Here is a 14,785-nt window from a genome sequence, read left to right on the forward strand (position 1 = left end):
ACATTTCAGATCAATGCGCCGTCACCGAACCTCTCTGCAGTCAGCCCTGCCTCACCTGAGGACCACACTCTCTCAGAATTGGGGTGCCGGAAGTCAAAGAGCGATGATGTGAGGGGCGGAAGGATGTCACGTGTGATGCATGAGGATTTGTGAGGGGCGGAAGTGGTTTTGGGAAAGGCCATAATGGGGGGCGGAAGTGACATCATCAATCAGCGTGAGGGGTGCTGCTGCACCAGCCACATTGCTAATGACGTCTGAGCAGTTTCAGAGGTCGGGGATTCTTCCTAAATGTTTGAGGAGTGCTTGTTATGGACGTGGGCAGATAAAGGTTTGTCGTACTTACAGTGTTTGATATTGGAGATGAGGTTGAAATCCTGTTTGTTGGGAGTATGAATTCTCCTGACGATGTAGTACAGAGTGGGTCCTTTGCAATTCTGAGAGAGTGTGGTCCTCAGCTGAGGCAGGGCTGACTGTAGAGAGGTTTGGTGACGGCGCATTGATCTGAAACGTTAACTGTGATCCATCCATCCAGACCTTCCCCTCACTGAGGACGAACGATCTGTCCTCAGCATAGGTATCACCTTCATCCCCCTCCGTCCATGCATCAAAGAATTTAATACACGCTGTGACGTCGAACCTTTCTTCTGCTGCCTCCACCTCCGAGCTTACTTTCACAATCAGGATTCCCGCCCACCTTCCGAGGACTCCTTCGCCCACCTCCAACACACTGCATCCACCTGGACACCCCGCGCTGGCGTATTACCTGCCCTCGAACTCTTCATTTCCAACTGCCACTGGGACATTGACCGCCTCAACCTGTCTACCCCCTCCCCCACTCCAACCTGTCACCCTCACAACGCGCAACCCTCCAAACCCCTTGCTCCAATCCCAATCTCACCATCAAGCTAGCAGATATAGGGGGTGCAGTGGTAGTCTGGCGCACTGACCTCTACACCGCTGAAGCCAAATACCATCTCGAGGATAACTCTTCCTATCGCCAGATGCTGCCAGACCTGCTGAGGTTTTACAGCAATTTCTCTTTTTGTTTGAGATTGGCAGATGTTGTGCAAGGTTATGAGAACAATGCGTTCTAGAGGCAAACAGGCAGCAAGCACCTGGCAGCGTGAAATAAAAGTGGAATAATGAATGAGTCGGCAGTGTGATGCTGGAGAAGCACAGCAGGTCAGGCAGCATCCGAGGAGCAGGAGAATCGACATTTCGGGCATAAGCCCTTCATCAGGAACAAGGCATGTGCGACTTCCTGAGGTACACTGCTGAAGCCAGGCGCCACCTCACTGACACCTCGTCCTACTGCGCCCGATCACAGCCAAACCTCCCATCATCTCCCAGACAATCACAATCTTTTCACCTCTGGGGAATCTCCCATTCACTGCCTCCAACCTCATTGTCCATGAACCCCCCACTGCCCGATTCTATCTCCTTCCTAAGACCTGTTGTCTCAGCCTGCGCCTGTCCGACATGATTAATCTCTTCCTACCTCAAAACCTCATGTCTCCCCAGTCCAGGAAATTCACACCTACGTTTGTGATACCAGCTGTGCACTTCATCTCCTCCAAGGGTTTTTTTTTCTGCGGCCCCCGACGCGTCATCTTCACCTTAGACATCCAGTCCCTGTACTCATCCATTTGCCATGATGAAAGTCTCCAATCCCTCTGTTTCTTCATCTCACCCCATCCCAACTAGTACCCTTCCATCGACACCCTCATCCACCTGGCTGAACTGGTCCTCACCCTCAACAACTTTTCCGTCCAATCCTCTCACGTCCTCCAAACCAAAGGGATAACCATCGGCACCCGCATGTGACATAGCTATGCCTGCATGCTTGTCAGATATCGCAATTGTCCATCTTTCGCAGTTACACTGGCACCGCTCTCCACTTGTGCCTCCACTACATTGATAAATGCATTGGCGCCACTTCGTGCTCCCACGAGGAGGTTGAACAGTTCAACAACGTTACCAGTATGTTTCACCTCGACCTCAACTTTACCTGGATCATCTTAGCAACTTCCCTCCCCTTCATGGACTTGTCCATCACCTTCTCCAGCGAATAACTAATGACAGACATATACTACAACCCCACTAACTCCCACAGCTATCAATACTACACCTCCTCCCAACGCACCTCGTGTAAAAATGCAATCCCTTATTCCCAATTCCTCTGCCTCCACCACATCTTTTCCCAGGATGACCAATTCCACCTCAGAAAGTCCCAGTTGTTCTCCTTCATCCATAATCGCAAATGCCCTTCCCACGTGGTTGACGATGCCCTACAGTGCATCTCATCCACATCACTCACCACCACCCTTCAACCCCACCCCTCCTGCAACAAGAACAGAAACCCTTGGTCCTCAACTTTCACCCCACCAACCCCCGCATAAAACACATCAGACTCCACCACTTCTGCCATCTCTAAACACACCCAACCATCATATATATACTTCCCTCCTCACCCCTACCAGCATTCTGAAAAGGCCATTCCCTCCACGAAACCCTCGTCAGGTCTACAACCCAGAATAAGCCCACACCACACTACTGGAATCTTTCCCTACCACCACAGGAAGGGTAACACCAGCGCCCACACCACTTCACTCATCTCCGTCCAAGGCCCCAAGGGATCCTTCCACATCCGTTAGACATTCACCTATACCGCTTGCAATGTCATCTACTGCATCCGTTGCACCCAGTGTTCTCTCCTCTGCATCAGGGAGACAGGATACCTTGCAGATCATTTCAGAGAACATCTCTGGGACACTCGCAGCCACCAATTTCACCATCCCGTGATTGAACACTTCAACTCCTCACCCCATTGCGTCTACGACGTAAAGGTCCTGGGCCGCGTTCACCACCAAACCACAACCACCCAATGCCTGGTGGAGGAACGCCAAATATTCCGCCTTGGGACTCTGTCACCGCACAGGATAAGTATCAATTTGAACAGTTTCCTCATTTCCCTTTCCCCAAGTTCCAAGCCTCAAACGTGGAACCGCCCTCTGGACCCATTCTATCTCTGCTCCTTCTGAACTATCATCTTCTCCCTCATCTTCATCCAACTATTGCTTTCCCAGCTACCTCCCCCCAACCCAACACCCCCACCATTTATCTCTCATTCCCGACTCACAAGCATTATTCCTGTTGAAGGGCTTATGACTGAAACGTGGATTCTCCTGTTTCTCGGATGCTGACTGACCTGCTGTGCTTTTCCAGCACCACACTCCCGACTCTGATCTCCAGCATCTGCAGTCCCAAATTTCTCCTTGGAATAATCAATGAACTCGGAGTGAAGATTTCCCGGATTGCAGTGATCACAGTGGGACTGAGATTTGCATTTATTCTGGGTGAGGGCAGGCTGGATCTGAGACGAGCGCTTAAACCTAAACAACGGGAATGGTATCCGATAGCGAAGTTAGGGCGGGCTGAAGTGAAGTGGAAAATTCTGTCAGACGGTGGATCAGTACAACTGCATCATATCAACCAAACTGGAAAAGACATGCAGAAGGAGCAAATCAACTTCAGTGCAGGCACAATAACAGGTAAAGTGGAAAGAAGACAATACAATACAATGAGATGGAATGGACTTGTTTATGAGAACGGATTAAATATTTAAGCTATTTTACATACAGACTGTCGTCACATTGGAAAAAGGAACTTACAGCAGTGTAACGGTGATATTTTCCTGCGACATCACAATTCCAAGTGACATTGACATATTATCTTCTACTGCAGCATGGCCAAGTGAAAGCATGATCGTCTCATCAATCAGAATTCAATACTTCAAAGCTCTCCTCTGTGCTGCACCTGTAGTCAGATCCCAATCGCTTCACAATCTATCTTTTTCTGCTTCCTGCCTCACGTAAACACTTGAAACCTGATCAAATCTCTAGTTTCTGCTTTAACCCATATTTTGTAACTCCCGAGCTGACGCAGGTACGAGTGACCAATTGGCCTTTTGGAGCGCTCTCACTGTGGTATGATCTGAATGATAAAGTGCACTGTATCTGGTCCGCAGGACACTGCAGAAATTATCCCAGCCCAGCGCACTGAGCTGCCTCCATTGATAGAGCTGTCTCCATTGGTAGAGTATCACAGTCACAGCGAACATCTTTTGATGTCATCCTCGAAGGTACTTGCTACAAAAAAGCAAAAGACGGCTGGAAACTGCTGTCGTCAGTGCGATACACAGAGGCCCAGCGGGAGCCTAGTGGCCCATAAACCAGAAATCAATGGATAAAAATATTCTTCTTTTTAGAAGAATCCAATTCAGACCATCAAGATAACACTTCCTGGGGAGAAAATGGATGTGGGAGAGCAGACAGTCTCAACTGGTTCCAACATTTACAATCTTGGTCCGTGTGACAACAGAAGCAGAAACCTGGGACTGTTTATCTTGCTTCTGAAAAACAGGTTAGTAATTTTTGAAGAACATAGATATTTCTTACTGGTGTTCATGAAAAGATCAAGAGCAGAGTTTGGTTCTCTGAGTATGGTCTGACATCTGGGTTATGGACTGTGATATTCTGCTCACATGATCTGAACACATACAAAGAAATGATTCAATGACAAGATCTGCTGAATCGGATTCCGTGAAGAACAGAAGCCGATGTAATGATAAGAGCCATAAGAGTGGGAATGCACCAAATTATTTTCCAGACTCGAGGAGAGTGCACAGTGCTGTTTCCAGGAGTCAATATCTGTATAAGTAGACTGAAACAGCGTTGGGTGTTATTGTACTGCATCTTTTGTATAATGGTGCAAAAGCACGGAACTTTTGTATAGAGGGGATAACTTCAAAATCCCCAAACAGGCAAAACACACAAATGAGGTAAAACCAAAGTAACCACACAATTTGGTGTTACATCATGCGGTAAACGTCCCTGCTCAAATTTCGTTCAAAATCGCTCTCTGTCTAATTCCTAAGACTGATATTCGAATAATGGATGACCTATGTCAATAAAAACTGCTCTGATCTCACAACTTCAGCATTTCATACGCCCCCTTATGTATGTCTGGCAATAGTAATTCATCCCTCACTGTGTTACTCCAGCACACGTAGAGAACAAATAACTATAAGAACAACAGTCAAGTATGTGACTGGGATTTGACCCGATTCTGTTGCAACCAATCCTTTCAGCTGTAATTGAAATTGCTTCCACCTTTCCTGTGTCCGTAATAAGATTGCATATCTTAGAAGTGAGTCTTTCTTGCATTGAATTGTACTCAGCATCCTTTCTCAGGTTGAAATTTACTGGGATATAAAGACATGATGAATGAACCACTGAACCACAACACTGTGGGATCTTTGGTGGTGATGTGCTGCCTCACTGGTACCTCAGTCACTCACCCTGCTTCATTTCCCTGAACCGTCTGGTTCTGAAATTACAGCTAATGCACACACGGTGAAACTGACATGAACGTGTGATGATTGAAGCATCAAGTTCACGAAAAGGATACAAAAGTGATACAAAAATGTTAAAAATAGACTACATTGAAAAATGTGTTTCCGTTGGTTTCTGCATTGTTTACAGACAGTGTTACCTTGCTGTCGCAGGGCTTTTCCTTCGATTAGCTTCAATCGGCACAGAATTCGAATCAATTAAACTTCAACAACTTCCTTCTGAAAGTTAATATAGGTAACATGAAACATTTTCCATTAATCAATAAGCTTCACCATTCCTGCATCCAAGAACACGTTGCACAGTTTCCATGAATATTGAAAATGTAAGAATGGTATGCAAGAATAAATTCAATTACAGTTGAAATTGGAAAGTAGGAAGAATGCACAAAAAGTCACATTCCAACATTGGCCTAACCAATGCCCTGTACAGCCTCAACATCATCTCCCAACCCCTGTACTCAATACTCTGACCAATAAAGGAAAGCATACCAAACACCTTCTTCACTCTCCTATCTACCTGCGACTCCACTTTCAAGGAGCTATGAACCTGCAATCTAAGGTCTCTTTGTTCAGCACCACACGCTAGGACCTTACCATTAAGTGTATAAGTCCTGCTAAGGTTTGCTTTCTCAAAATGCAGCAGCTCGCATGTATCTGAATTAAACTCCATCACTTCATACCTTTTCTTTAATCATGTTTTGTTAGCATGTCAGAATGCCCAATTGTGTTAATCAGAATTACCTCACTCCAGCTATACAATAAACCAATAGTGTTAGTTCCCATTGTCGTTCTACTTCTGCCACTGTTTTTTCCTAATTCTCCTTAATATTATTCAACTGTCACTATTAGGTATTATACTGCCACCTGTGCTACAATGATCTTCCATTTCAGACTAATCTGTCATGATTCGATATTTAGCTACCCCATATATCACAATGTTTCCATTCCCAAGCTGACTCTACTAACTACTGATTAGATATTTAATGTCATATCCTGCTACAAATGTGTCAAGCAGGCTGACTTTACTATGAATTTATTATTTAAAGTCAGGTCCTAAGTATTTCTTGTCACGACTTATCCCAACCTGCCATGATGGTAGTTAGTAGGCGAGTCTGACTTTACTAATTGTTATTATCTCAGTCTGCCATAGTAAACTTTCAGTCCAGTCTGACTTTGCTATTTGGTGTAGGAGCATTCCACTATTCTTATCCCATCCTGCCACAATGGCCCCATCCTCCCCAGTAAACTTTTGACGAGTGTAGCATTCGCGGACCTTTGTAACAGATCGCCAGTAGTTTCCATGCCTTTACTCTTCCCATGCTTTCATTCTCTGCATTTTCTGTACAGTGTTCGAATTTTTAATCAGACATCTGTTTATCTTCACTCCCCTTTCCAGTACCTGGTCTTTATCCCAAGTATTCGTCTAGATACTCCTGAAATATTTTGATGACTCATAGTTTTACTACACGTTCAAACAGTGAATTCCAAACAAACAATACTCTCAGAGTGAAAACGTTCTTCCTATATCTCGTCTGAACATCCTCTCGCTTGCGTTTAATGGAGATACATGGTTGTTAACTCTTCCCATAAGAAGTTTATTCATATCACACATACTGATCCCCTTAATGTGCACCTTAATCCCTTCCTCACTCAGCCTTCTCCGCTCTCAGATTACGAGCCTGAGCTGAGCTCATCTATCTTCGCCATGGCGATAGTGTCATGCTGGAAAAGTACAGCAGATCAGGCAGCATCCGAGGAGCAGGAGAATCAACGTTTCTGGCATAAGTCTTTCATCAGGAATGAGTTTTGTGAGTGGGGACTGAGAGATAAATGGGAGGGGGTTGGAGTTGGCTGCAAGGTAGCTGGGAAAGCGAATGGTGGATGGAGGCGAGGAGAATGTGATAAGTCAGAGGGAGAGAGATGAATGGGTCCGGAGGGTGGTGCTGAGTTGGATGCTTCAGACTATGATAATGTGGGAGGAGGGGAAATGAGTAAGCCGTTGAAATCCATATTTATCCCGTGTGGTTTCAGGGTCCCAAGGCAGAATATGAGGCGTTCAGCTTCTAGGCTCAGGTGGTAACGGTTTGGTGGTGGCTTATGCCCGAAACGTCGATTGTCCTGCTCTGCAATTCACCTGACAGGAGAGATGTGAAAACCAAAGACTTAAAAAAGGACAAAAACGTATAGATTCAGAGTTAATAGAATTAGACACAGTGCATACAGAAACCATTTGGTCAGTTGAGTCTGCACTGTGCCGTGCAAGAGATTCACACTCCCCCACTCTATCTTTCTAAACCCGCATTTATGATCTACTTACAAAAAATGGAAATTCCTCCAAAAGCTCAGCGAGTCAGGCAGCTTCAGGTGGAGAGAAATCAGAGTTAACATTGCGAATTAAAAACAGTTCCGAGGAAGAGTCTGTTGACCCGAAATGGTCATTCTGTTTTCCTCCAGCTGCAATTCTGACTTTTGACTCTGATTTACAACACTTACAGTCCATTCAGACTTTGTTTGCCATTTACCTGAATTGCACACCTTTGCACTTTGGGAAGGAATCGGAGCAGCCAGAGGAAACTCACACGGGAGAGAGAGAAAAGGAGTGTGCAAATTCCACACAGTGAGTCACACAAGTCTGGAATCGAAGGCGGGTTTCTGGCGCTGAGAGGCGCAGTTTCACCCACTGAGCCCTCAAAATATGCAAGCGCCCATCCTGGAAGCGAATTGAACCCGGTCTCACGCAATGACGGGCAGTGGTAATTTTCAGGAATTGTATGCAAAAAGGCGCCTATGTTAATACTGGAAATTAACATTCGTTTAACTGTCCAAGCTCTTTTTTTTAAATTTCTTGGCCTATAGCCCTGTATGTCTTGGCATCACAAATTCACATCTGAATGCTTCTAGAAGTTATGAGGATTTCTGCCTCTCCAAGATTTGCATGCATTGATTCCAAATTTAAAACAACTGCTGTTTCAAAACATTTGTAGGCACATTCACTGAAATCTTTCCTCTTATATTCTTAAATGGATGCCACCCTACCCCTCCCCCTGTGATCGATCTCACCATCAAAGAGAAACGTTTATTTCAGTCTACGCCATCCATATTCCTTATTATTTTGTACGTCTCAATCATTTTTGCTACCAATTTCTTCTGTTTGAAGAAAAACGCCTTCAGTTTATCCAATTTCTCTTCATAACTGAAACTCTTCTACCAAGAGAATACCCTAGTAAATCTCTCCTACATCATTTCCAGTGCTATCATATCCGTGCTATCATGCAAATTGCAGAACGGCACATAATAGACAAGATAGAGCTAAGATACATTTAAGATAGAGGGTGATGGGGTCCGGATTGCACCTCCTGAGGGGGTGTGGGGGGAGCTATCATGCCACCGAGGGGGGCACCGTGGCACAGTGGTTTGCACTGCTGCCTCACAGCGCCAGAGAACCGGGTTCAATTCCCGCCTCAGTCGACTGATGTGTTGAGTTTGCACGTTCTCCCCGTGTCTGCATGGGTTTGCTCCGGATGCTCCGGTTTCCTCCCACAGTCCAAAGATGTGCAGGTCAGGTGAATTGGCTATGCTAAATTGCCCCTCGTGTTAGGTAAGGGGTACATGTAGGGGTATGGGTGGGTTGCGCTTCGGCGGGGCGGTGTCGACTTGTTGGGCCGAAAGGCCTGTTTCCACACTGTAAGTAATCTAATCTAATCTGAAGGACCTGAATTCCCAGATCTCTCTGCTAATCAACTTTACCCAAAGATCTTCCGTTTACTTGGCTCGAGAATTAGACTTCCCAAAATGAATCACTGCACATTCACCTGGACCCAATTCCATCTGCCACTTCTCCACTCAACTCTCCTGTCTACCTACATTCTCCTTCATCCTTTGACGGTCCGCTATGCTGTCTGCAACTCCAACAATCTTCGTGTCATCTGCAAATGCAATGGCGATATTTGGGCCAGCAACCCTTGGAGACTGGAGCATGGCAGCTGCTGGTAATTAGATTTGATGAATAAAATCTGGAATATAAACCCGCTCAGAGGAAGAGTGACTAAACGTTCTAATTTGCTGGAAACCCATTCATTTATGTCCCTTCAAAAGTGAAATCTGCCGTCATTAACGAGACCTGCCAACATATACCTCCAGACCCACAATAGTACGGTTCACCCATAAATTCCCTCTGACTCAGTTCAAGGAGAGCTAAGGATGAACAACAAATGCTGTTCAGACTATGATAGCCACACTGCTTGGGAGAATAAGGAAGGGTAAAAAAGATACATGGATGACAGGGAAAAAATCGGAGTCGTCTCAGCGTGGACTCAAATTCAACCGATTATCCAAACTAAATAGACAAAAGGATATCCTCGCTGCCATGAAGTAAGGTCTATGGGGGCGGGGTCTGTAGGAAGGGATTACATTACCGCTGAAATGTAAACTCACTTGCTCAGTCACAATGTGGATAGGTCATTCACCACTCCCATATTTGAGAAGGAATCAGTCAGGAGACCAACCTACAGAGTTGCCATTATGTTTACAAATGATAGCAAGGGTCCGATTCTGTTGTTATTACAGGTTTTAATCTCATCCAGCAATGAACCATGTTTGGATGCCTTTTTCCAATGGAGTACCACTGTTTCCTGATGTAGATCAATAATTCAATCTTAGTTGTCGTAGACGTTTACAGATGATGCAACAATTGTTCATGTAGTTGACTGTGATGAATAATATCAGGGATCGCAGGGATGTATCAATGAGGTGGAAGGGAAAAACGGCGAATGGAATTGAATTCAGACCAATAAGTGGTAATGCATTTGGGGAGTTGAAACAATAACAGTGAGGATTCTGAGTGGTGTACAGGAACAAAGAGATCTTGGAGTGGACATTCAGAGATCTCTGAAGATTGTTGGACAGGGAGATCAGTTGTTGGAGAGGGTTTTTGGATATTTTCTATTGTTGACCACAGGCTGAGGATGATATTCGATCTTTAGCAACCGCCAGTTTAGGAAGCAACTAAAGAAATGATAAGAAGTCTGGTAAATGCAATAATCAACATTTTTAAAAATTGTACGATAAAAGATGGAAGGCTGAAGTACAGCTCTTTGCCCATCAAGACCAATTCACCACTCAATGAATTTCCCACTGATTCCTCTGCTGGTATGTGTCTTGGAGGGTAATTTGTAAATGGTGACGTTTCAGGCATCTTCACCCTTGTCCTTATTGTCAGTACAGATTTTGAGCTTTGAATTTCTGTCAACAAAGCCTGGATGACTTACTCCAGTGAATCTTCTAGGTGGTGCACTCTGCTGCAATTGTGCCTTAGCAGCTAAGGGGATTTAATATTCCGGTGCTGAACAATGTACGTTATGTGACTGCATTGTCGTGGAGGGTGCCCAGTTCCTTCAGTGGTATCGAAGCTGCACCCACCTAGGCAAATGGAGAGTTCTGTTAAACATCGAGTCTGTGCCTTGTGGGTGATGAAGGCTTCACTGAGACAAGAGTTGAGTTAATAATCAAACAAAGTCGACCGACGGACATGCTTTTGTCATCAACTTCTTTGTACGGGCGGTGAGGTTGCAGTTCTCCTAAATACTAGCTCCCAGGACGATTACACAGAGGAATTCAGTTACAATGAAGCCATTGAATGTCAATCGATATGATTAGACTCTCATTTGTCAGATTTATCATTTCTGCATTTGGTCCTTCTGTGGATCAATCTGATTCCAATCGCTTTCAGATTTTAAGTTCCAATTCCCGTCTGCGCCTGAACTTTCAACCCGTTTCCTCGCCAAAATTTCTCCACCTGTCTTCAAAATATGTAAGGACGCTGTGAAGGACAGCGGAGATTTACAAATGTGTTGCTAATTCTGTATAAAATGGAGCTTCGTTGCACGATTGGTTAGACTGGGATTATTCTGCTTCAGACAGGGGAGGTGTCACAATAACAATTATAAACTTTCAATATTCATGGGTCTTGACAGAGGAGATACAGGCAGGTAGTTTGCCTATACTGTGAGGAGAGCACAGATGACATAATCTCAGAATTAGATATTGCCCATTTAATTCAGAAATGAGGACTAATTTCTTTGCTCAGGGGCCAGAGAGTCTGTGCCATTTTTACAACAAACACTGTTGAGTTTGAGGTGTTGGATACTTTCAGACTGTGTCAGATAGTTAATCAGAAAGATGATGAAAGTTTATCGAGGTAAGTGAGCAGAAAGGAGTTTAAAACGATCAGATCAACCAAACGTTCGTTGAATGTTGGGGCGGAGTCACATCTTAGACGGTGGGAGGAAACCGGAGCAAACCCACAGGAGGAATGTGCAAACCCCACCTGAGGCTCAACTCGAACCTGGGACGGTGATGTCGTGAGGCAACAGGGCTAACCACTGAGACACTGGGCCATTTATAATGCTTTTGGTGGAATATTGTGACAAATATTTTAAAATCCAGACTTTTGGAACCGAATCGAATTCAGGTGCACATGTTCACGAAATGCCTTTACATTTAAAGTCAATCAGCTTGGACATTATTTCCCCGCGGCTTCCAACCAACTAAACCCCATCCATACTCCTTTACCTAGTTACACACTGTCTCTCCTTGTGAAATTTATTCCTTGTGTGTCACCAAGTGTACCCTTCCAAATGCTTTGAAAAACAGATTCTGGGAGTGACAGCGATTCTGCTCTCATCATTTCTTCGTCCTTCAAAGTTTTATCAAAGGTTTTGAATGCCTGATGTTAAGATTTATACTTACTTGAAAGAGGAAATTTTCCACCTATTTACTCTGTCCAAACATTTCATAACGTGAAAAAACCCCAATAAGTCTTTCTTGGTTCAGGGATAATTGTTCTAACTTTTCCAAGAAAGCAAGTGAATAAAATCTCATCCTCAGTACACTGCGCCAGCATCGTCTGTCATGGCTTTACATCCCAGTAAATACCGTCATTATCCTCTCCGATAGAATCATAGAATCTTACAGTGCAGAAATAGCATTTCAGTCAATAGATCCAGTTTCCACTTTCTGAAGAGCATCTCACCCAGACCTATGTCCCCGCCCTATTCCCTTATATTTCACCTGAAGAAGGGGCATCCCTCCCCTATATGATGTCAAATAAACCTGTTGGACGATAAACTGGAGTCCTCTGAATTCTGACCTTGTCCCCGAGTTACCCATGGCTAATTCACTTAACGTACTTAATTCTCTCCCTGGACACTAGAGGGCAATTTAACTTGGCCAATCAACCAAGCCTCAGACCGAACAGCAGTTCGTGCTGCGGGAAATGTTTCTGCAATCATATTTGGATACTTTTACCCTGTTTCTTCGTTTAGCTTCCTGCTTCCAGTAGACATTTCAATCCGGAAAAAAAAAAACTCTGTCAAATGGTTTTCATTCCAACACAAGATGCAGTTTGCAGAAGTCACATATTTGCATTTTCACTGAAACTCTGCCTCCCTGAGAGCTGCAACCCTTCCTCACCTTGGTACAGGCAGCACTGTCCTTCCTGTGACATGCCCCATCGAGAATGGAAGGACAAGTATCAATACTCGCACTTGGGAATGGCGCGACAGTTTTAAAATATTTACACTGTCCCCAGCGTAGAATTGAGCCTTGTGACAGGCGGGGACACTACCGAAGACAAGTGTGTCAAAGGAGGTCCTTCAGCCAATTGTGGCCGCACTTCTCAAAAACAACTGCTTAATGAACTGAATCCCATTTCCCAATGTTTATCCCACAGCCTAATATATCTTGGCATCATAAGTTCACATCTGAATTTTTATTCAGGTCGTAAAGGTTTCTGCCGCTCTGAACAATGCAGAAAGTTTATTCCAAATTCCAATCCCCCAGCTGGCTGATAAAGCTTTTCCGCACATCTTCTCAAAACGTTCTGCCTTTCTCCTTAAATCTGTGGCCCGTGTTGATCGATCTCTCCATCAGTGGGAAACTCGTTCAGTCATCCCTGTCCATACACTAACTCAATCATGTCTTCTCTCCATCTCCTTTGCACTGCGACAAACAGTCCACTCTGTCCTGTCTTTCTTCACAACTGAAACTCTTCAGCCCAAACAGTATCCCGGTAAATATCTCCTGCAATTTTCTCAGTGTGATCACATGCCTGCGATAATGTGACTGGCAAAACTGCACACAAAACATTTGCTTGAACCTAATTAGCATTTGTTTTAAAATTTCTGTATTAGTATGAGGGCGATTATGGCTAGGCAGAATTTATTACCCATTCCGAATTGCCCAGAGGGCAGTTGAGGCTCAACCATACTGCTATGAGTCTGAAATCACATGCAGGCCAGATCAATAAAGTATAGCCGATTCCACCGCAAAATGCCATCTTTGAAACAGATTTGTTTTTCAACAATTGTCAATAGATCTATAATAGTCAATATATTCTTCATTGCAGATGTTTAATGAACCAAATTTTAAAATCTTAGCATGGTGGGATTCAAGCCCGAGTACCCAGACTATTAGCTCGGACTCTGGATTATCAGTCCTATGAAATTGACACAAGACCATCGCGGAAACCACAAAAGATTATCTTTATGAATAAAATATCTTGTCCTCAAAACTGCCCTGAGTCCTTTTCATGAGCCTGAGCCTCCAATTGACTCTGGACTATTCAGCATAAGCTGCTCTATGGGGGATGATTTCGCAACCGCGGTATCCAAATGGATCGACTTGTTTGGGCCTCCCGCTGGTGGGATTGGAGCACCTTCACGCAACAACAGTGAACGCAGCAGCAGCACAGACAAAACAGCATCACTGTGAAAGAGAGTGATAGATTGTGCATTGCCTCAGAGAAATGGGGGGAGGGATGGAAAGGAGGTTTAATGATCGTGGGAAGGAGAGGAATCTCCGACAACGGGTGTGTTTGAATCATGATGTATGAAACGCAGAGATGCAAGAGAGCGAAATTTGAAGGTAAAACAATTAATTTCTTAGCATGTGTCACAAAAAGGACACTTAGTGCCGTGATTTGGTTTCAAATCGAGGTTGCTGTGGTCACAATGCAAAATACCGACAACCACGATCATAGCAATGACAGTACTGGATGCTTGCAAGCAGCAATAAGTATACTAGCAGAGGAAATGTTCGTAAGAATATCAAATGTACATTATCAGTACTCAGCAAACAGTGACAGACATGTGGGAAATGAGAATGAGCTGAATCTTTCAGTTCGATGTCCTCAGAGGCTGTGGCGATCCCTTTAATGAGAATGTTGAAAACTGAGATTGATCGATTTCGACAAAACATCAAAGTCTCGGGGGAAAATAAAGGATATTGTTAAAATGTATGCTTCAATCGCATTTTAGCTTAATATCGGCACACCCGCCCAGATCCGACCGGAAATGGGGATGGCAATGTGCACGC

This window comes from Chiloscyllium plagiosum, unplaced genomic scaffold (assembly GCF_037043375.1).
Source record: "Chiloscyllium plagiosum isolate Xiang-an unplaced genomic scaffold, Cpla_swu_hap1 HiC_scaffold_47, whole genome shotgun sequence".
Taxonomy (NCBI): domain Eukaryota; kingdom Metazoa; phylum Chordata; class Chondrichthyes; order Orectolobiformes; family Hemiscylliidae; genus Chiloscyllium; species Chiloscyllium plagiosum.